The sequence below is a fragment of the Schistocerca piceifrons genome, chromosome 6 (assembly GCF_021461385.2).
Source record: "Schistocerca piceifrons isolate TAMUIC-IGC-003096 chromosome 6, iqSchPice1.1, whole genome shotgun sequence".
Classification (NCBI taxonomy): domain Eukaryota; kingdom Metazoa; phylum Arthropoda; class Insecta; order Orthoptera; family Acrididae; genus Schistocerca; species Schistocerca piceifrons.
In genome coordinates, this window is record NC_060143.1 from 58,342,261 (window position 1) to 58,366,343 (window position 24,083).

Below are 24,083 nucleotides of genomic sequence, written 5' to 3' on the forward strand. Positions count from 1 at the left end.
AACTAACCTAAGGACATCACACACATCCAAGCCCGAGGCAGAATTCGAACCTGCGACCGTAGCAGTCCCGCGGCTCCGGACTGCAGCGCCTAGAACCGCACGGCCACCACGGCCGGCTTCATTTTAGTTCCCGAAACGTTTCGAGGAGAACTGACTGCTGTAGTGTGGACAAAACTATTTCTTGTAGGGTTGTCCATAACAGATGCGAAGTACTGATCGGGGACAGCCCCGCAACATAGATCCGTAACGTTGCTCCGGTGCTGAATAGGCTTGAGATGAAGAGACGGGCGTAGGATGAAATCGTGGCTGATCGTATCAAACAATCCAGAAGAATGATTACAAAAAGACGCAAGATACTCTTACCAAGATCGTACACTGAAGCGCCAAAGTAGCTGGTATAGGCATGCGCATTCAAATACAGAGATATGTAAACAAGCGGAATACGGCGCTGCGGTTGGCACCGCCTGTATAGGACAACAAGTGTCTGGCGCAGTTGTTAGATTGGTTACTGCTGCTACAATGTCAGGTTATTAACATTTAAGTGAGTTTTAACGTGGTGTTATAGTCGGCTGCACAAGCGATCGGACACAGCATCTCCGAGGCAGCGATGAAGTGGTGATTTTCCAGTACAACCATTTGACTAGTGTAGCGTGAATACCAGGAATCGGGTAAAATATAAAATCTCCAGCATCTCTGCGGCCGGAAAAATATCCTGCAAGAACGGGACCAACGATGACTCAAGAGAATCATTCATCGTGACAGAAGTGCAGCCCCTCCGCAATTTGCTGCTGATTTCAATGCCGGGCCATCAAAAAGTGTCAGCGTGCGAACAATCATACATACTAGGTCATTTCACAACCTATCGGACCTCACTTTCCGAATAGCCCTCGTATAATGTTACACACAGAAATTGTAACATCTCTGTATACAAACTTTTTTTCAAAATGAACACACCGCCATTTGAATGTGTTGTTGTTTATTTAATCACGATGAAGTTTTCAGCCTTTTATGTCACTTTCAAGTGACTGAGTTGAAGTCTTTAACTATACTGCAGAACATCAAGCTCAAAATTGTTCACAAATTAGGAAATATATTCACTTGCCACGCAATGTCAGATGTAAAGTCATCGCCTTGTAAAAAGACGAGTAAAGATACAAGATGATGATTTTACCTCTGGTATTTCGTGGGGAGCGAATATTTTTCTTAATTAGTGGCCAATTTTGAGCTTGATGTCCTGCAATACATTTTAATGACAAAAACCAAAACACTTGAAAATGGCATAAAAGGCCGAAACTTTGGTCGTAATTTAATAAACAACAATAGAGTCAAATGGCAGTGTGCTCTTTTAAAAATTATTGTATGACTGTTGCTCAGCAACATCAAAAGCTGTGTACAAACTCTTTGTGGAACCATACAGTCGTAATATGTCTATAGCAGGTTTTGATTCAAAAAACAAAGAATGTTAATGATGATTTGCATGTGTATAATAATACTCTGTATAATGGGGGAGGTGCAATGTTTGTACTTAGACAAAAAAGTACTGTGTCTAACATTAATTAAAAAATATTTCAGAATTCATATTGTCTGATTTCCCGATTGCTGGCAACTACAGTGCAAGAGAGGCAGAAAATCACACATGCAAACATCACAAAAAATATTTTTTATATAAACAAACACTCTTGAAAATGAGAATAAATTCTCGAAACGCTTTGTGCTAACCGTGAGAATACAAGTAACTGGTGCAGTTTTACATTATGTAAATCAGGGAGAACTTTTTCTTTTAGATACAAAACGTTCGCTGATGCTTCTCGTGACGCTAGGCGTGCTTGTATGTTAGTTATGCCCCTGAGAGGCAGCAGGGTATAGGTACTCTGCACTGTGCATATGCCTTGCGTGGTATTTATAATCCAGCCGCCTCATCTCTATGAAAGGGGTAGGCCCTGCAAAATTACAGTTCACGATTCGCTTCTAAAATACAGGGTGCGTCAAAAAAATGCACACACACTTAGAACTGTCATAGACAATTTATTTCCCGTTCTACAAGGTTAAATATCTGTGAGAAAGTAATGTTATGTTTCTTCAACAGGTGGCAGCAGTGGCAAGGAAGTAACTGCAACATGGCGGACGTGCGTTTGAGCTCTGAAGCGCGAAAGCAGATAATTAAGTGGTACTGGAAGTTAGAGAATGTAGCTGCGGTTCGAAGACAGTGGAGAAGTGAGTATGGTACAGAACCACCTTCAAGGTTAACAATTACACGTCTATGAGACAAATTCGAAATTCATGGAACAGGTTAGAATTTTGTGAATGGGTTCAGGAGATGGCGAGACGTGAACCGAGATTTATGGGTAGCATAATTTGGTCGGATGAAGCCCAATTCAAACTCAATGGAACTGACAATAGGCACAATTATGTGTACTGGGCTGAAGATAATCCTCGCATTACGGTTGAAAAGGCTGTGAATTTGCCTGGTGTAAATGTGTGGTGTGGTTTGTCTGCAAAGGGACTCTTTGGGCCTTTCCGCTTTGAAGGTACTGTTACTGGAGAAACGTACCTAACAATGCTTGCTGACTCCATATTCCCTGCCATTCGTGCATTATACGGTAATGATGAGTTTTATTTCCAACAAGATGGCGCCCCGCCGCACTATCATAGGGACGTACGAGCATACCTGGATCACAATGTGACAGGCCAGTGGATAGGACGCAGAGGACCAATCGAGTTTCCTGCACGCTCTCCAGACCTCACGCTGCTGGATTTCTTCTTATGGGGCACAAACGTAAAGCACGTAAGCTGGACACACTTTGGAATGAGATTCAGGCGGTGTGCGCAGAAATCTCATTGGACACTTTGGTACGATGTACGGAATCAGTGGTGACTTGTACTCAGAAATGTATTGATGCTGAAGGTAACCAGTTTGAACATTAATCACATTTGCAAAGTACATAGAACATTTATTTTTCCAACTGGACTTTAAGCTTTCCATTTCCAGAAATTTAACGTTGTAGAACGGGAAATAAATTTTCTATGACGCTTCAAAGTGTGTATACATTTTTTTGACACACCCTGTATATTTCGCGGCTTAGATTGGTCCAAATGGTTCAAATGGCTCTGAGCACTATGGGACCTAACAGCTGAGGTCATCAGTTCCCTAGAACTTAGAACTACTTAAACTTAACTAACCTAAGGACATCACACACATCCATGCCCGAGGCAGGATTAGAACCTGCGACCGTAGCAGTCGGGCGGTTCCGGACTGAAGCGCCTAGAATCGCTCGGCCACCGCGGCCGGCTCACGGCTTAGAGACACAATATTAACGCTTTCTTGTCGAAAATCACTCTGTCAGTTTGTGCGGTGGATAGTGTGCAGTACATCTGGTACTTTGATGAAGTCTTGTCGTCCCAGGGCCGGCGGATACTAAAGGACCACGGTGTCGCCGGAAGCATCAAGGAACTTTTGTCTGTAACCAAATCTGTTCCGAACGAAGTGATCTATTAGCACTAGACGTTTGATTCAAAGACTTTGAAACCCTCTCTGTAGTGACCGGTATGCAACGGGTGAGTGGCGCCACGTATCTGACGCTAGCCTCGCAGAAATCGGCGGAAATGCGGGCGGCAGGGTGGCGCCTTTTTAAGAGCTTCCTTCCCCAGGTGCGCCTTTATCCAGCCCGGGGCCCTGCCCCTAATCCAGTATTCATTACCCGCCCTTCAGCCCCTCGACGCACGACCAGCTGCGGTGGCCGCGGCGCCAAACTGCTCAACCATTAAACCAATTACCGCCGGAGAATGGAATTAATAGCGCGCCTCGCGACAGGTAATGGAATTACCAGATAAGGGCGGTACACCGCCGTCTTTTGTTCTTTTCTTTATTTCCTTTTCTTCCCGGAGCTTCTTTTCCCCGGCGCCTGCACGCCCTCTGCCCCCCGCCCCCGAGGCTGCGCCTAGGCCGGCCGATCTCATCCATTATGCAGCTGTGGGGGCGACGCACGCTAATCCCCTGGAAGCACACGCGAGGGGCCGCACTGTGCCAGGCGTACCAACTCACCTGTGACCGGTGGCCGGACGCTACTGCCTTTCCTCTTCGCACTCACTAGGCTCGTTGCTCGCTGATTCAGGAGGGGCGCCAAGGGGGGGGGGGAGGGGGAAGAGAGTTTGGACGGAGGGGGGAGGTGTCAATGGACAATGACCCCGTCCCTCAAAGTACCGGGTGATCAAAAAGTCTGTATCAATTTGAAAAAAATGGTTCAAATGGCCCTGAGCACTATGGTACTTAACGTCTGAGGTCATCAGTCCCCTAGAACTTAGAACTAATTAAACCTAACTAACCTAAGGACATCACACACATCCATGCCCGAGGCAGGATTCGAACCTGCGACCGTAGCGGTCGCGTGGTTCCAGACTGAAGCGCCTAGAACCGCATGGCCACTGCTGCCGGCTCAATTTGAAAACTTAATAAACAACGGAATAATGTAGATAGAGAGGTAAAAATTGACACACGTGCTTGGAATGACATGAGGTATTATTAGAACAAAAAAACAAAGTTCACAAAATGTCTGACAGAGGGCGCTGGACAGCAAAACGTCAGTGACTGCGCATGGCAATCGTGTATAAAAGGAGCTGCAATGAGAGAGAGAATCAGATGCGCCAGCAGTCGCAGCATGTTGACATTACCTGAAAAGGCGCTTTTAGTGAAGCTGTATTATCAGAATGGGGAACGTGCTAGTTCAGCTTACGATCCTATCGCCATAGGAAGGGGATTCGAACGGGTAAAGGTCCGTTGAAAAATGCAGCTGTGGCGAGAATGATTTCGAAGTTCGAAGCCATGGGTTGTTTAGACGATAGACCCCGTAGTGGCCAACCGATCACAAGACGTAATGCTGCTGAGACAGTTCAGGAAGAAATGGAGACTGTAGCGGGTTCGCCTATGCACGGGGAAGTCAGCGCTCGTGTAGTCGCACGTCGCACCGGCATTTCATACACTACTGTTTAGTTGGCACTGAGGCGTACCCACCGATGCTGTCCGTACAAAATCTATCGGCATCATGAACTGTTACCTGGCGATTTAGTGAAGCGGAGGGCATTTGCGGTGTGGGCGTTTCAAAAGATGGCGGAAAATGACGATTGGTTGAGTAACGTGTTGTGGGCCGACGAAGCTCATTTCACGCTCCGAGGGTCTGTCAACGCCCACATCTGCAGAATTTGGACTACCTAAAATTCTAGAACTGTCGTGGAATCTCCACTCCACGACGAGAAAGTCACGGTATGGGTTGGATTTACCCCATCTACCGTTATCGGGCCTTTTTTCTTCGAGGAAATGCGTGATTCCGGTTTTGTAACGCGTCGTTTGGTGATGATCGTGTGTTCAGGCGCCACTTTCGTCATGCTTGGCCTCCCAGGTCCCCAGACCTCAGTCCGTGCGATTATTGGCTTTGAGGTTCGTGATCGATCGTCATCTCTAGGGATGCTGAAAGACAACATCCGACGCCAATGCCTCACCATAACTCCGGACATGCTTTACAGTGCTGTTCACAACATTATTCCTCGACTACAGCTATTGTTGAGGAATGATAGTGGACATATTGGGTATTTCCTGTAAAGAACATCACCTTTGCTTTGTCTTACTTTGTTATGCTAATTATTGCTATTCTGATCAGATGAAGCGCCATCTGTCGGACATTTTTTGACCTTTTGTATTTTTTTGGTTCTAATAAAACCCCATGTCATTCCAAGCATGTGTGTCAATTTGTACCTCTCTATCTACATTATTCCGTTTTCAAATTTATACTGACTTTTTGATCACCCGGTACATTTCGCTATATGCGTTTCTGTTTTTACATACACACGTACCAGTTTTCATATTTCCATATAACATACGGTGGGGCATTTTTTTATACAGCTCTCATTAATTCGTATCGTTTTCTTTGCCTAATGTTTTAGCAAAGCGAAAATAGACTCCCTAGAAACTACACAATGCATTTGTGTCAGAATTTTCGTAGCCAAACTAAGAGCAGGAAATGGACAAATGGTATATTAAACTCACCAGCCTGAGGTCTAGTTTAGTAAAGAAAGATTAATTGTTTGAGAGTAATCAGGGTAATATAAAATATGTAATTAGTGATTTGTGGTAGAATTGATATTTTACGACAGCTACTGCTGACATTGTAATTCTGTCAGAGACAGCTAAGGACTTGGAAGAGCAGTTGAATGGAATGGACAGTGTCTTGAAAGGAGGATATAAGATGAACATCAACAAAAGTTAACGAGGATAATGGAATGTAGTCTAATTAAGTCATGTGATGCTGAGGGAATTAGATTAGGAAATGACATTTTCAGTAGTAAATGAGTTTTGCTATTTGGGGAGCAAAATAACTGATGATGCTCGAAGTAGAGAGGATAATATGTAGACAAACAATGGCAAGGAAAGCGTTTCTGAAGAAGAGAAATTTGTTAACATCGAGTATGGATTTAAACGTCAGGAAGTCGTTTCTGAAAGTATTTGAATGGAGTGTAGCCATGTATGGAAGTGAAACATGGACGATAAATAGTTTGGACAAGATGAGAATAGAGGCTTTTGAAATGTGGTGCTACAGAAGAATGCTGAAGATTAGATGGGTAGATCACATAACTAATGAGGAGGTATTGAATAGGATTGGGGAGAAGAGAAATTTGTGGCACAACTTGACTAGAAGAAGGGGTCGGTTGGCAGGACATGTTCTGAGGCACCAAGGGATCACCAATTTAGTATTGGAGGGCAGCGTGGAGGGTAAAAATCGTAGAGGGAGACCAAGAGATGAATACACTAAGCAGATTCAGAAGGATTTAGGTTGCAGTTGTTACTGGGAGATGAAGCAGCTTGCACAGGATAGAGTAGCATGGAGAGCTGCATCAAACCAGTCTCAGGACTGAAGACCACAACAACAACAACAACAACAACTGCTACCTATGTAAGTGAAGCGTTAAAAAGCTCAGTTCTTCAAGGTCTAGCAGTTTTGCGCCTTAAAAATTACATTAGAGCGTAGTTAACTGCCAGCAAAAACTCTTAGTGCAATAAACAAAATTACTTTGTAAATTTGTCTAAAATCCACACATTTAGTAAAAATGGATGTGTGTTTGTGTGTGTGTGTGTGTGTGTGTGTGTGTCCCGCATCTCCTCCTAAATCACTGAAGCGATTTCAACCAAACTTTGTACACATACCCTTTACTGTCAGCGACAACCGCTGTGGGAATGAGAGCCATCTATCTATCATAGTTCAGATATGACGTCATAAACTATGGGATGCCTGAAAAACTGCCGCATTGTGCATGAGGTTTAAAGTTATTAGTCCCGTGCTACTATATTCGCAACACATTTTTTAGATAGTATCCACATAGGCTTCTGAATGTACGTACAAAATTGTATCATTGTATGATACATCGATGGGAGGGATGATGTAATAAACAGTAAGATACCTGAAAAACTGCTACATTATGCTTAATGTACAACTTTATTACTTCTTTGATATCAACTCTGTTCGCGACATATTCCGCTGACAGTATCCACATTTGCCGCTGAATGCACCTGCACAAATATATTATTGTACAACAGTTTAAGACATATAACGTCATAAACAATGAGATAAGTGAAAAAATGTCGTTTCATGCATAAAGTTTAAATATATTTATTCTTTACAACTAAAATACCCCTACAGTCGAGTCAACTTAAAGGAAATCCTTGACACCTGCCTGCGCTTTTGATAGTTTTCAACTGCGCAGCATAAATGGCTGTAGGCGAAACCATAGCCAGCTACAGAGCTATAAAGAGATGTTGCCATAGAGATGTTTACAAAATCGAGTTGTAAACACGCGAAGCATTTGCGCCCGCCCTACAGAAACTATCCGGGATCATGTTTCTTAATTTGGATACTGTATTTATATATTTACACATTATGCAAATTTGTTTGTACGACTTCTTCGTAATTTCCAAGGTGTTTCCAGGAATACATAAAAACGAAATTTTTTCGAAACTTCACTACAATCTCAGTTGAGTTTTTGCTTTCGTTTCTAATAGAGAATTGGTAAAATGAATACCCGAGTGATGCTGGATTCTTCAGCTAGCCAAATATAATAGATTAAAAAATCATTTGACGTATCTTTGATTGAGAGTCGAAATCAGGTACAGCAGATGAGGTACTGACGGAGAATTTAAAGTTTAATATTTAACTTAGTATTTTTAAGAGTACTAAAGTATCTTTCGTCTGTTGGATTTAGCAGATTCTATCGCCTTATTTGTCGTGCATGATTTCGGGCATCATTTAAAGGCACGTCAAATGTTTCTCTAACCTATTTCATTTGTTACTTTTAAACAAATCGTTTCACAAATCATTTGTTATTGCTTTTTCATCTTGAGCTTACTGCAAGACGGAAAACAAATAATAACTGCTTTTAAGAGCTGCTGCGGAAGATGGCCAGCAAACAAACGCATTTCACAGATATTTGACTGTAGCTTTCAGTCCTTTTTTTTATTACAGTAATGGCGACAACAATCGATGAGTCATTAAATTTAAATTTAGTCAACCACCATACATGGAGCTGTACGGTACTATGTTGCCACTGTTTCTTGCAAGTGTGAAATGACATCAAAGAGAACGAAGGTGGTAGATAGATAGCGTCCACGGGCGAAAAGTTAGATGCACTGCACAGAATGACTTACGAAGAACCCTTGAAAAAATTGTTGCTGAATTTTGTTTCGAAACTACAGCGTTATTACATTGGAAGAGGAAATAACCCAAAGGTAACTGAAGACTCCTGTTTCAAAGCATAGATTCCTGATAACGAAATTATCGTAGTCTTTCCATTTGCAGATAATTATTACACACACAGTGGCATCAACACAGCTGGACTAAATAACGCTTTGTTTGCAACGCCAGACGAAACACCTTCGCCGAACTAATGCTGATGTAACGTCTGCTTGATAGTGCTCATCGTAAACGACGTACGAATCTGGATCGAAAGAAACTTGCGGAATATTTCAGTGTGTAAAACTCACTGTATTTCGATTGCAGTATCTCACAAAAATTAATCTTAAAATAATGTATACTTCGTGTGTTACAAGAAAAAAATTTAACGTGCCTATTTACGGCATTTATGTTGTTTTAACGTTTGTCTGAATTTCTGATAATCCGCATTTTCGATAATCCGGACGACCTACCGTGCCATCCAATCCGGTTCAACCGGTTCTACAGTAGCACGATAGCTACGTGTCTCTAGAAAGGCAAGCAGTTACGTTTAACACAGCATACTTGCATGAGGGCCAGCGCACGGGGGTGGGTTTGTGGTATCACCAGCTGAAAGAAAACATTCCAGCCAGAAAATGACACCGATTACTAGGCTGACCAAGCTTCCTGACAACATATCGGACACGTTTCGTAAGTGCTCATGTAGGACTGGCAAACCACAGGAGTTGAGGCAAGACTGATAATAAAAGAACCTCTATTTGGGGAAAAGGACTTTCACTAACGTAGGTGGAATTGATGCTCGTAAGCCACAGTCTGCAGACGTACTCTAACAATCCTACTGGTAAGTAAAATCTCGATATTAGAGAGTACACACAATAATTTCATATCATGTAAACTATGACCTTGCCAGCTGCGAAAGCTTTCTGCTATTATCATTTTCAAATCCACTGCATTATACAGGTACTATTAAGTTTTTCCTTGGAAAAGACGAGAACTTTTCACCTAGTTTTATTTTCTGGAATGAAAAATTTATTTTGAGAGCGAACGAAATTTTATTTCCCAAAGGAAGATTTCAAAGCCACGAATGGCAGGAAGATGAGCCTGTGCCGTTCAAGGCGAAACTGTAGAGTGAAATGTTGTGCTGGATAAATGGCGTACTGGGAGTCCAAAGGTCTGGGATTCTATTGTCTGGCAGCACTGCTTTTTCTGCCTCTGTCACCTCTGCCATTCTGGAAGTAACTTGATAAAATAAAAAATACTAAGTTACTCAGTGATTCAGAGTCCATTTTTGACGAGAGTCCTCATATAAGTGACCTTTTTTCCATTGTTTTCGCATAACCACCGGGAAACAGCATTCAGGGAAATACAGTATTTGTCTGAAAATTAGAGAGGTATATGTGTCATCGAGTTCATTTAAGAACTATAATGACAAAAAAAGCACTCATCTTTAGCAACGTCGCAATTTACACAATACGAAATCGTAGTGCGCATTCACCATTATCATTATTTCACTTAGCAATACGAGTATGAACACTGGTTTGCAGACTGTGACTACGTCACAAAGAGGGCAATGCTCTTTTCTTTCAGTCGTTTCCGCCTGTATTCTAGAAGTTATTTTTTTAATGTTTTATTTTTAATTTAGTGGAGCGTCTTTCATTTTTGGTCCTGCCTTACTCAGCTTAGCATCTTTCCTCTTAGTGTCAGATCATTACCAGGCATCCGCCATGTTTCAGTCTTAGGTCGTAAAATCTGTCAGAAGTTGGAAAAAGTGTGAAACAAGACTCATCCTGCCACATAACTTTCTTCCAATGCTCCAGTACAGGTTTTATGGCTTCGACAACACGTTTTCCTGTTACGTGTAGCCGGCCGGAGTGGCCGTGCGGTTCTAGGCGCTACGGTCGCAGGTTCGAAGCCTGCCTCGGGCATGGATGTTAGGTTTAATTAGTTCTAAGTTCTAGGCGACTGATGACCTCAGAAGTTAAGTCGCATAGTGCTCAGAGCCATTTGAACCATTTGCTACGTGTATTTTTATCACTTGCGAATGGTTTTCGAATTCCAGTTTACCCTGCAATTCCCTGCATATGGAGCACCATTCCTGTCGTTTTGGTGCTGACAGGGTTCCCGAATGCGTCATTCAGTTCTGCAGCGATTGTTTCAACTGTCTTCACAGACCTTTTCAATGTAGATCCATCAAGACGTTGAGACTTAGCGGATTATCATTTTTCGCTTCCCCTGTATGGAGTATAAATCTTCGACGCAGTGCGTCTTGAAGCACCAACACTTTGGCTCCCTTGGTTATGGAAACAGTTACAGTACGAACGCTGACGTTTTGCCCTGGTCTGATTTCACCTAGCTCCGACATAATGCATTCACAGCTACAGAACACAATTCTTACGACGACTAACACCTGAAACGTACTGAGGATATTGCACAGATGTCTTTCGTGGTCAAATGAAGTAGTGCAACCTGCAGAGTTGCGTTGCGCAAGCATTTCTGACCGACCCCTGCGTAATCTACAGCCGTGGTTTCGGCTTCAGGCGACCAGCAGCAATGGAGGGTGAACCTTTTACTATACAGCCACTTGTGCTGGCAAAACGCCGGAAAAAGTCATTAAACAAAGGTCGGCCAAATATCCCAAGATGAGAGGAAAAGGCAGTATGTTTACAAGTGACTAGGAAAGCTTTAACAATTTTGTATAACAGCTTTTCCTAAAATGTTCTTTAGATGAGCTTTTGACATCTGTGGCTGCCCCTCCCCTCGATCTGCACATAACACAGGGTTACATCAAGGACAGCATCACTTTTATTCAGGAAAACTAGCCCTCCCTCATAGCTTCATCCATGTATGCATTCGACACCTCCCCATATCTCTTTTCATCTCCAGCACCCTACTTCTATTTTCACCTGGCCACTATGGTTCTACACCTTGCACCTGTTATTGAAATAATCAGCAACCAGTTGCACAAGAGAAACTGTGTGTCCTTAACTGGTTTCAGGCACTTACTGCCCTTATTCAGACGGTTATAACTATAGCACTCTTAAAAAGGGCATTAAGGAATTGAAATTTCTTCTGTGCAACTGGTTGTTGATTATTTCAATAAGCACAACTACAGCTGCTGAAGATGGATAAAATACTAAAATTAACCTTCCACCTCTCCTGTGTCCATTTTCTCCTCGCCTTCACTGTGTCTGTCCCCTCGTCTATCCGTCTCAACTTGTCTCCAGCCATCCTCATTGGTGTGTGTAGTCCTTGCACTACTGTTCAAGAAAGAAAGCTAGTAGTTCTGCCACAACATACTTGTTATGCAGGGCAGGCGACAGATCAGGGGTGAAAAAATCGAAAATTTGCCCCTGACATACAGGCTGCTATGCTAAGCATGTCAATAAAGCAGACTGATACGACTCCAACGCTACACACCTGTCATGCAGGGCAGCCTACATGTTGGGGCCCAGAGAACAGCTTTTAGAGCCTGACATGTAGACAGCCATGCAAAGCAGGTTGGTTTGGCAGGCCCATACTCTTCCCACACAACTTGGCTGTCGAGCAGAGCTGCCTACACGCAAGTGGATGTGAAAACGTTTTTGCCTGTATCTCCACTCTTTATATAGCTAGGACGTTATAAACCCCACAGTGTTGTTTATGTGCCAGATTTAGCGGAAATTTATCGAGTTGTTTGGGAGGCGATCCTGGACTTATACACATACGTACATTCAGTTTTATCTATGCAGAACAGAAGACACGTTATACAGTACTAAACCAACAAGCTGAATTAATTAATCAGTTGAAATAATGATCTTGATTATTAAGTACAGTACGCAATTTTTGTATGTGGTGTACAATGAGCTCGGTTGTTAAGAAAAAAACCTAATTTTTATAGGTGGTGCTCCAACGTTACGCAGTGCACTATCTGTGGCGTGCAGTGATGCGAGGAGGCCATCTCAATCAAGAGAAGCGGCCCGCTCAGCTACCCGCGAATCAGCGTGCCGCTGCGATGCGGGGGAAAATAAAAGCAGGAGCGTCGGAGGGCGCCCCGTGAGGAAAGAATGGTTCGTGTGTCTGGAGGTGGGGAACTGACGGCGGCAGCCGGGCGGAGCAGGGCATTTGTATGCGGGCGGCCCGAGTGAAAGGGCGGCCACGGGCCGAGCCGCCGAGGGCTGGGCAGGGGGTTTTTTAAAGGGCGCGCCGCTCACGGCTGGCCGCGCACAGTCAATGCGCGCGCGGCGGCAGCCATTAGCGCAGGGAGTGCCCTGCGCTCTGCGCCGGCGGGCCCTTCGTTACGTCCCGTCCTGCCAGGGATTAGCCGCCGCTCAGGTTACCGGCCCTACAAACTGCCTGATTACGCCCTCAGTTTTGTTCGCCGAAGCTGTCTTGCGTGGCCGGCCGGTGCCCGACGTGGCTAAATCGATTACAGTTGCCGCGTAGCCTTCATTAGGTGCGCCCCTTACCTCCCACATCGTACTTGTCCTTCTACACAACTGCACGAAAATGGCGAAAACGAATGGTTTCTGGCGTGGGTCCGTTTACTAGACAAAGTGGCAGTCGCTGATTTTATTCATCAATGTACATGAAAGGTCGCCTATTACGGCAAGTGCAAGAACTGGCTGACAGCGGGTAGCAGCAGGCACTCGTCCTTGGTGTATGCCCAGGTTGACTGTCTGCCTAGTAGGCCTACGGCCTAAGCTATAGATCGAAGAAAATAGTCATGTTATGCTATAGACATCTACAATCCTAAATTCGCTCCAGTTGTTGCTCACTAGTTGTTCGTTATCTGTGTACAACCATCAGCACCGGCCGGTGTGGCCGAGCGGTTCTAGGGGCTTCAGTCTGGAACCGCGCGACCGCTACGGTCGCAGGTTCGAAAGGAACTGGTTAATTAATTCAGCTTGTTGGTTCAGTACTGTATAATGTGTCTTCTGTTCTGCATAGATAAGACGATCGATTTCAGCTAAATCTGGCACATAAACAACCCTGTGGGGTTTATAACCTCCTAACTATGTAACGAGTCGAGATACAGGCAAAACCGTGTTTTTCCCATCCACTTGCGTGTAGGCTGCCCTGCTTGACAGCCGAGTTGTGTGGGAAGAGTGCGGGCATGCCAAATCAACCTGCTTTGCATGGCTGTCTACATGTCAGGGTCAAAAACCTGTTCTCTGGGCCCCAACATATGGGCTGGCCGGCATGATGGGTGTGTAGTGTTGGAGTCGTATCAGTCTGCTTTATTGACCTGCTTAGCATGGCAGCCTGTATGTGGGGGACAAATTTTCAATTTTCAAGCCCCTGACCTGTAGCCTGCCCTGCATAACAAGTATGTTATGGTAGTACTACTAGCTTTCCTTCTTGAACAGTACTGTAGGGGCCTGGATGTGTGTGATGTCCTTAAGTTAGGTTTAAGTAGTTCTAAGTTCTTAGGGACTGATGACCTCAGATGTTAAGTCCCATAGCGCTCAGAGCCATTTGAATCATTTTTGAACAATCATCTGCTTTCTCTTTCAACACCACATTTCAAAAGTTTCTGTTATTTTTTTGACTGAACTGTTTATCGCCCACGTTTTACTTCCATGTGAGATTACACTGTACACAGATATCTTAGATGTTAATAAATTTCTCCTTTTCACAAATACTTTCTTTGCTACTCCCAGTCTGCAGTTTACATCGCCCATCATCAGTCATTTTGCTGTCCGAATAGCAAAATTCATCTACTTCTCTCTCATTTCCTAATCTACATTACAGTGATAAAAGTCATGAGACAGAGATATGCACATATACAGATCACTGCAGTACAGCGCACACGACGTATGAAAGGACAGTACACTTGCCAAGTTGTCATTTGTAATTAAGTGATTCATGCGAAAAGGTCTGCGACTGCGACGTGATTATGGCCGCACGGCACTTTGAACTTGGAGTGGTAGCTGGAGCTAGACACGTGAAGGAATTCAACGCTCGGAGATCTACAGCGTCGGGAGTGTGATCCAGACCCGTCACTGCGGACAACGTAGTGGCTGATAGGCATCACTTAACGATCGAGAACAGTGGTGTTTGCGTGGAGATGTCAGTGCTAACAGACAAGCAACACTGTGTGAAATAACCGCAGGAATCAGTGTGGGACAGTACCGCTAAATTTGGTGTTAATGGACTATGCAAGGTGACCGACCCACGTGCATTTGCTAACAGCACATCGCCCTCAGCGTCTTCTCCTGGGGTCGTGTCCATATCGGTTGAATCCTAGACGACTGTCTTGTGTTCCACACAACTGCAGCGTATCTTGTGACTGTTCTTATTTTAGTGCGTGAGTTGTTGTCCGCTCCAGGTACACCACCCCACGCATTACTAAGTAGATTGGCTGCGAACCTTTTATCGGCGTCTTATTTCCGCAACGATTCGCTGCAAGATAATCTGCAAAACCAAACATTTTCGATGTATAAATTATACAGCCAGCCGGTTGCTTAAGTTCAATGTAAAGACCTTGACCACGATTCATAACCACGGCGGGTATCTTCGTCAGAAGGAGTGCTGAAACCCTATTCAAGGTTTCTATATTAGACTTACACAACCGGTTGGCTGTATACTTTGCATACTGAATATTTATTTACAGTTGCTACTGTCAACTATGTTTAAAACAGTATAACTAAACACATTAGTATATGGTAACATTAGGGGATCGCCACCAAACAACATTATCATACTTGGGCTTGATGCCATAATTAAACATGAAATGTAAAGTCGTTCTCAGTAGTTTATTCTGCCGACCCAAGTGATCAACTAGTAGTGGCTTCTTAACATCTAACAAGACAAAAATAAGATAAATAACCAATATCTAGGGCTCTCAGCTTAGTAAGCATCACCGTCCTAGATGCAGGTAAGCATATGTTTATCTTAAGTTAATTCACTTTGCTGATCCACCTCTCACCAACCATATTCGGTATCCATGTATGTTAAAAAACCTCGAATGCTTCTCAGCTCGGTCTGTCACAGGTGGCCGAGTATCAGACGGTAAACACATTCCTCTAGGCCTGGGACAAGGTCAAGATGCTCTGGCCAACGCCCAGCCTACCTCTCTGGCAGTAGTTTAATCTCTGGAAATTCTGATTCGCACGATATTTTGTGCGCACTGAACGTCATATGCCCGGACCTGAGGGCGGAAGGAGTTATAATCTATTCCCAGGTACACAATGTAGAACAAATTTATTCAGTATTCATAAGACAGTTCTCCTTCGTTGAGTTTTAAATTATAAACGAACGTTCCTGAAGATAAAATCTTCTGGGTTGTTAGTGCACGTCATATTTCTTCTATGTGACAGACGTTTCGTCCACTCTGAAGGGATCTTCTTCAGGGTCTTGTGGTGTCCACGGTCGACTGAGTGTTCCGTCAGTCGTGGACACCACAAGATCCTGAAGAAGATCCCAGCAGAGCGGATGAAACGTCGATCGTATAGAAGAAATATGAAGCGGTCTAATGACACAGAAGCCAACGGCCTTGCCACAATGGTAACACCGGTTCCCGTCAGATCACCGAAGTTAAGCGCTTTCGGGCTAGGCTAGCACTTGGATGGGTGACCAACCGGTCTGCCGAGCGCTGTTGGCAGGCGGGGTGCACTCAGCCCTTGTGAGGCAAACTGAGGAGCTACTCGATTAAAAAGTAGCGGCTTCAGTCTTGGAAACTGACATACGGCAGGGAGAGCGGTGTGCTGACCACATGCCCCTCCATATCTGCATCCAGTGAGTCCTACGAGCTGAGGATGACACGGCGGCCGGTCAGTACCGTTGGGCCTTCATTGCCTGTTCGGGAGGAGTTTTTAATGACACAGAAGGTTTTCGTTTCAGTGACAACGGCCACGAAAGCCTGCAGACTAACATGAGGGGAAGTTCGTTTGATACTTTGAGTCACACCACGGAAGGCAATAATGGTTAAGTGGTCGGATAGCTACAAGATTTTAGTCCAGATTCGCTTGCGATGCTCTGAAGTTAATTAACGCAATTATTCTTGCTCTCAGCAAAGGGAGACGGTATCCACTTAGCTGGGATAAGGCTAAAGTCTGATGTCACTATCCTAAGCTTCTTGGGGATTAGAACTTAAGTGCAGCACCACTACTGCGGTTGTGGGCTGGCACAGAGAACTCGAAGGATTGACTGATTCGATACCTAAGACCAAGCTGTCGTTCCGCTTTTTTCTTTCTTTTTTTGTGGTAGGTTGCGTTGCAGCATCACGGTGTAGAGCGGTCTTACTGTCATGGTATAGGAGTAAGTTTTTTCCAATCCTACAATGACAACATCACGATGACATTATTGTACTGCACGTTGAAAGTGTCGCGGTCAGAATCGAAGTTCGGTATCACCCTCCGAGGTCGTAGTTCAAGGTTGCCGGTAAGAGGTGACACAACGACGTAGTTAGTTATTGTGTTGGTCGTGCCATGGATTTCACATAATGAGTGGCCATCAAAACAGACACATTTTTAGTGACCGTAGCAGGGCTATCGTTAGCCGTGGCCCGAATCCGAGTCCTCGAGGATGGTGAAAGGATTAGGGCGGCGGTGCTAGCTCTGGGAAGTCGCGGTGTCAGAGTGTTGCAAGCCATTGAATGTTCACGCTAGACGTCCACTTTGTCGTAGAGTCGCCTTATGTGTGTGTGAAATCTTATGGGACTTAACTGCTAAGTTCATCAGTCCCTAAGCTTAAACACTGCTTAACCTCAGTTATCCTAAGGACAAACACACACACCCATGCCCGAGGGAGAAATCGAACCTCCGCCGGGACCAGCCACACAGTCCATGAATGCAGCGCCCTAGACCGCTCGGCTAATCCCGCGCGGCAGAGTTGCCTTACCTTTCCGTGAATGGACGTCTTTAGAGGGTCCACGCTTGGCTCCTCTTGTAGGGCAACACTCCTCGTCAGTGGAGGGGCATGTAGGCTTCACCGAAGGACCTTATTCTCCAGACGCTGAAGTGTCTGCATCCGGGAGGCACTAATCGTAGGAAAGGCAGACAACCTACAATCTTGTTATCTAAGTTCAGTTTCCTGCTGTTGAAGAAGGGGTACAACGCTTTTATCAGATTCTTCCCTTTTTGGGTGATGCACTCCATTTGTCGATGGAAGAGTAGTTTGTTATCCATTCGGACTCCCAGATATTTGGTATCCGGGGACCATGGGAACCGGACGCCTGCAATAGTGATGTAGCGGAGAACGGTGTGCCGTTTGGAGAAGAAGACCGCCGTAGTTTTGTGCGGCATTGAGGGCAATCACGTTTGAACGATACCAGGTGCCTGTGTCCACCTGCCGCTAGAGACGAGCAATGAGCTGGTCGGTCTGTGGCCGGTCGTATGGAGCGCCATTTCGTCGGCGTACTGCGCCAGGTGACAGTGTGGGATGACTGGCATTTTGTTAATATGAATGTTAAAGAGGATGGGAGACAATACAGAGCCTTGAGGGGTACCCATCGACATGTGACGTATGCTTGCTGAGTAACCAAGAACGTCCTTCAGGGAGGAAATCATCCACGATCTTGATATAGATGTCCGGAATGGTCGTTTGCATAAGCACATAAGCATTTTGAACATGAGATTGTCCTGCCAAATCCTGTCGTAAGCGTTTTGCAGGCGCAGGAAAACCATTGGCGTCTATATGGTGGAGTTAACGCCCTTGCTGATGTTTTCTGTGATCCTAAAAACTTGCAGTTCAGCCGACAGTTGGGAAGCGAAACCGAACTGTTCTTGACGGACTGTTCCAGCCGCCAGCAGAAGCTGTAAAGTGCTGTGGAGGATCAAAGATACCAGGATCTTCGCTATGATATTCAGAAGGCTACTCAACCTGTTATTGATAGGGACCATAGGACACTCCCGTACCGCGGTTGTGAGCTGGCATAAATACTGTCGGTACGACTAGATACAGTGCGATCTTCTAGCGGGCAAGTGACATTGTGTAGGAAAATAGTGCCCGCAGTCGCAGTGACGTGATCACGAAAGGGCGCTCTGCTGCCAGCGGCTGCAGGAGACTCCGTGGACAAAAAATGAGCGTTTTGTTGATCAGAACACTTACCAGCATACGAGGCGAGCACGAATCGGTGCTTCGATTGCAAGCATTTGTGGGGCCGACGATATCTGAAGCGCGGTGTGACGCGAGTGTGTTGGTTGCTTATAGACTGTCTTCTAGGAGGAACACAGCAGAACGTTTGTGCGCAAAGCAAGGCTGAGTCCCGGTGTGTACCGTTAGCCCTCCATCTTTTGTTGTTTCGGGCGTCTCTTGGAAGGGGTTACTTGGCGCCAAACTAGATTGACCCAGTCAATGTTACGTGTTTCCTTTCAGAACGCAGAAGTGTGCTTCCCAGGAAGCGTATAACACAGGACGCGACGTCCAAGGAATTCACCAGTCAGCCACAAAGTCAGCCGCGAAAGGTTGTCCGCGACTGTGAGTGAAAGTGAAATTGCATCGAAAAGTGGTGAGCCCGCCGCAACTGCGTCGCTGTGTGTCTGCGAGGGTGGGCTCGTACCCGCCCCCCGCGGGTCGGCAGCGCTTGCCAGAGGCGCCGCGGGACGAAGCAACAGGTCCGCCCCCGCACCGCCGCCGCCCCCGCCCTGCGCCACCCCGCCTCCACCCCCGCAGGCGGCGGCCGGCCCGACGCGCCGCCACAACCTGCCAACTGTGTACACGCCAGCACAGCCACAAAGGCCTGCGGGCCGCGACTCGCAAATACTTTCCTCCTTGAGATATTCCGCCGCGCCGATTCGGCCGATACTGTCTGACAGACAGCTTCTAGACGTTATCTCGGAGCTCTGCATGATGTTACAGTGATAACAAGTGCTTTTTACATGATTTTCTCAGTACTTGCGTTGTACTGGAAGCATTGGTGCATATCGAACACCTAGGATCCTTCCCACAATAGGGATATTCAGTATGTCTCTGTGTGTAAATTATACGTCATAATTTTTCTCTGCCTCGTGATGACTGGGTGTTGTGTGATGTCCTTAGGTTAGTTAGGTTTAAGTAGTTCTAAGTTCTGGGGGACTGATGCCCATAGATGTTAAGTCCCATAGTGCTCAGAGCCAGCCATGTACGTCATAATTAATTACAAAAGGTACGAACCACATATCGAATACTAAAAATAAAAAAAAAGGAAGAAAAAAAGCAACCACAACGAAGGAATTACCCGAATGGGGCTGAAATCGGTAGGTGTGATGTAGATGTACAGACAAACAAATAATTACAATTTCAAAATAAGCGGATGATTTATTCACGAGAAAGAGCTTCACAAAATGAGCAAGTCAATAAGTAGGTCCATCTCTGCTCCTATGCAAGCAGTTATTCGGCTTATCATTGACTGATGGAGTTGCTGGATGCCCTCCTCAGGGATACCGTGCCAAATTCTGGCCACTGGTCCATTAGGTCGTCAAAAGCCCCATCTGGTTAGAGGGCCGTGTCTACAATGCTCCAAACATCCTAAATTGGGGAGAGAAGAGGCGATGTTGCTGACCAAGGTAAATGTCGAGCGATTTGCTGATTACTTCAGCTGGCATCTTTGAGCCCAACTACACGTCCTGACATCTGCGTGATTGTTCAAATGGCTCTGAGCACCATGGGACTTAGCATCTGAGGTCATCAGTCCCCTAGAACTTAGCACTACTTAAACCTAACTAACCTAAGGACATCACAAACATCCATGTCCGAGGCAGGATTCGAACCTACGACCGGAGCAGTTGCGCGGATCCAGATTGAAGCGCCTAGAACCGCACGGTCACAGGCGCCGGCCTGGAACAAGTGTATTCTCATCTAACTCCCGGCAGCACTCCCGCTCGTCCACTGCGGCCGGCTCTGCGTAGTTGTACACGCGGCTGTTTGCAGGGCGTACTTACTGCCCAGCCGGGCATATGATATGAAATTCGCAAAGACTTTATGCCCTGGTATCCGCATGTTCTCTGTTTACTATCTTTCCCACATGAGGGGTGAAACTGCCTCACACATTCATCCGTGGACCGCCGAAATTTACAATTTTGCATTTTCCGTTGATACCTTTAAGAATATCAGTCCGTGTGGAGTTCGTATAACTTCTCCGTGGTGCGACGTTTTTTTGTCTTTGGGTGTATTTTCACTCATTTCTCCATTTACTTCCTTTCTGTTGTGATCTACATATGACTGACCAATATTTCCATTAAACCATAGTAGATACGCTAGTCACTGCATGCGGTACTGCGTCACAAACGGAAGTGTTTGTAGGTTTCTTTATTGAGACTTTATTGTTTAAAAGCTGTTAGGTGCTTGTTTTTAATGACAGTTCAAGACAGGGCACTCGAAACGTTCCTTTTCTCCGTGCCACGGAGCTTCCTTCTCGTCGTACAGAAGTACTGAAAAAGCATAAGGACTCTTTGCTCCTCCTTATCATTTTTAAATTTTGTCGAATGGTTCTGATTGGACCGTAGCAAAAAATGGTTCAAATCGCTCTGAGCACTATGGGACTTAACTGCTGAGGTCATCAGTCCCCTAGACTTAGAACTACTTAAATGTAACTAACCTAAGAACAGCACACACATCCATGCCCGAGGCAGGATTCGATCCTGCGACCGTAGCGGTCGCGCGGTTCCAAACTGTGTCCGTAGCAGTTCCAGCATGTGTAACAGGGCAAAAAATTGCTGCCTTAATGCGCTTCAAAAGGGTGAAATCATGTTCACGGGGGTTGCTAGGCCACAATGTCCGTAGAGAATGGTTGGAGCGTCTTCCTGTTGCTAACCGGACTGCAAACTGTCATTTTACACCGTGAAGTGCGTCGGAATCAAACTCCCAAAGAATGACGTGGTTTCATTGACGACCTTCATCCCACATCTGAGGCCTGTTAGTTTCGAGTATGAGCGGGGGTATGTCTGAAGCATTGTCCGCTGCCACTCATCAGAAAACCGCGTGATTTCAACGCTGGGCATCGTGGTCCATCGCAGAGGCGTCAAAAGAAGGGGTGGAATGTGGATAAGAGGGGCTGTGATGACAGTCTCATCTTGTAACACGAACACGGTGGCACTGGGAAAAATTGTGGTGAAATTTCGTGCCAATGTGACATCATTAACCCATTTTACACGTCACATGAACTTCTGAACTCATGTCTTTCTTTAGTACGTGTCGACATCTTGCTGTTTAAAAAAATGGTTCAAATGGCTGTAAGCTCTATGGGACTTAACATCGAGAGGTCATCAGTCCCCTAGACTTAGAACTACTTAAACGCTTCCGATGTGCGTTCACCGTGATGTCGCCAAACACGGAAGCGACAATCATGATGCTGTAAACAGAACCTGGATTCATCCGATAAAATGACGTCTTGCCATTCGTGCACCCAGGTTCGTAGTTGAGTACACCAACGCAGGCGCTCCCGTCTGCGATGCAGCGTCAAGGGTAACCGCAACCATGGTCTGCGAGCTGATAGTCTTCGCTGCTGCAAACGTCGTCGAACTGTTCGTGCAGATGGTTGTTGTCTTGCAAACGTCCCCATCTGTTGACTCAGGGATCGAGACGTGGCTGCACGATCCGCTACAGCCATGCGGATAAGGTGCCTGTCATCTCGACTGCTAGTGATACGAGGCCGTTGGGACCCAGCACGGCGTTCCGTATTACCCTCCTGAAACCCACCGACTCCATATTCTGCTAACAGTCATTGGATCTCCACCAACGCGAGCAGCAATGTCGCGATACGATAAACCGCAATCGTGATAGGCTACAATCCGACCTTCCCAGAATGAGATTTTCACTCTGCAGCGGAGTGTGCGCTGATATGAAACTTCCTCACGGATTAAAACTGTGTGCCGGACCGAGACTCGAACTCGGGACCTTTGCCTTTCGCGGGCAAGTGCTCTAGAGCATTTCTCCACCTTACTCGAGGCATCACAACAACGTTTCACCAGGCAACGTCGGTCAACTGCTGTTTGCGTATGAGAAATCGGTTGGAAACTTTCCTCATGTCAGTGCGTTGTAGGTGTCGTCACCGCCGCAAACCATGTGTGAATGCTCTGAGTGTGGTGTCACCGCCAGACGCCACACTTGCTAGGTGGTAGCCTTTAAATCGGCCGCGGTCCATTAGTATACGTCGGACCCGCGTGTCGCCACTGTCAGTGATAGCAGACCGAGCGCCACCACACGGCAGGTCTAGAGAGACGTACTGGCACTCGCCCCAGTTGTACAGCCTACTTAGCCAGAGTTGGATCACTGACAACTACGCTCTCATTTGCCGAGACGATAGTTAGCATAGCCTTCAGCTACGTCATTTGCTACGACCTAACAAGGCGCCATAGTATTTGATAATTAGTATTGTGAAGCTTGTACAGTAACGAGAGATGTTCTACAATTGTGGATTAAAGTTAAGTATTATATCAACTACTTACTTTATTTGCTACTATTAAATCCCTTAACTGTTCCAGACCTCGCGCCAGCCTGCGTGAGCTTAAGCGCGTGCCTTTCGGCTTCCTCTCATTGTGACTTGGCTGTCTTGCCAAGTCACAACACTGAGAAGCTAATCATTTGCGTATCACAGCATCTTCTTCCTGTCGGTTAAATTTCGCGTCTGTACCACGTCATCTTCGTGGTGTAGCAATTTAATGGCCAGCAGTGTAGTAGTAAAGCTATTTCTCGGTGAACTATGCGGAGAACCAACGACATAGACAACGGCCGTCATCTTGTCAAAATTTCTGTCAAAATATCTCGCAAACACGTCAAATACGTAAACCAGCACCGTAGACGGTCAAATGTTTGGCAGACATAGCACGTTCTGAGAAATTGTTTGATTGTGTACGAGGATCTTTGGACACACGCGCAGGCACGCGTTAACGCACGCGCGTACCCAACTACCCGCCCACCCACAAAGACACATACATACTCACACACATACATACTCACACACACACACACACACACACACACACACACACACCAGAGAGAGAGACAGAGAGGGGTCCTTTCGGCTTTACAGGAGTGGCGCAGAAGGCGAGCAGTTTTGGAGCACGCGAGACTCGGTGTGGGGCCATTCGTCAGCGGCACCTCGCGGCCTGCCTGTGTCTGTCGGCTGCTAATTAGGGCGCGCGTTAACTCATGCGGCAGGCGGAGGCGGCGGCGGCGGCGGCGGCGGCTTGCCGGATGAAGCGGTCGCTGGCCGACAGGTGGCAGCAGCGGCAGCGCCGGCTAATGACGCCTCCCCCGCTAATGGCCGACCGCCAGTGGCCTGGCTCGAGCCGCCCGCGCAGAGCCTGCCGCTGCCGCGACGTTTACGAGACCGTAAATCGCCGGCCCGAGCGCGGACGGGGGAAAAGCGACGCCCAAGAAGGCGCGCAGCCGCGGCGAACCGGTCGCACGGGGAATCGTGTGCGCTCCATCGACGCTCGCGCCCACGTGCTGCGTCTGCGGACGCGCGAGTCG

At 46.1% G+C, this 24,083-nt stretch overlaps 1 protein-coding gene and 1 pseudogene across 1 annotated transcript in view; one reads left to right on the plus strand and one right to left on the minus strand.

Moving 5' to 3' along the window:
* The window catches only part of LOC124803141, a 624,995-nt gene that overhangs the window by 221,074 nt on the left and 379,838 nt on the right, over positions 1-24,083 (minus strand). The window lies entirely within an intron of this gene.
* On the plus strand, positions 16,176-16,293 carry LOC124803649 (annotated as a pseudogene).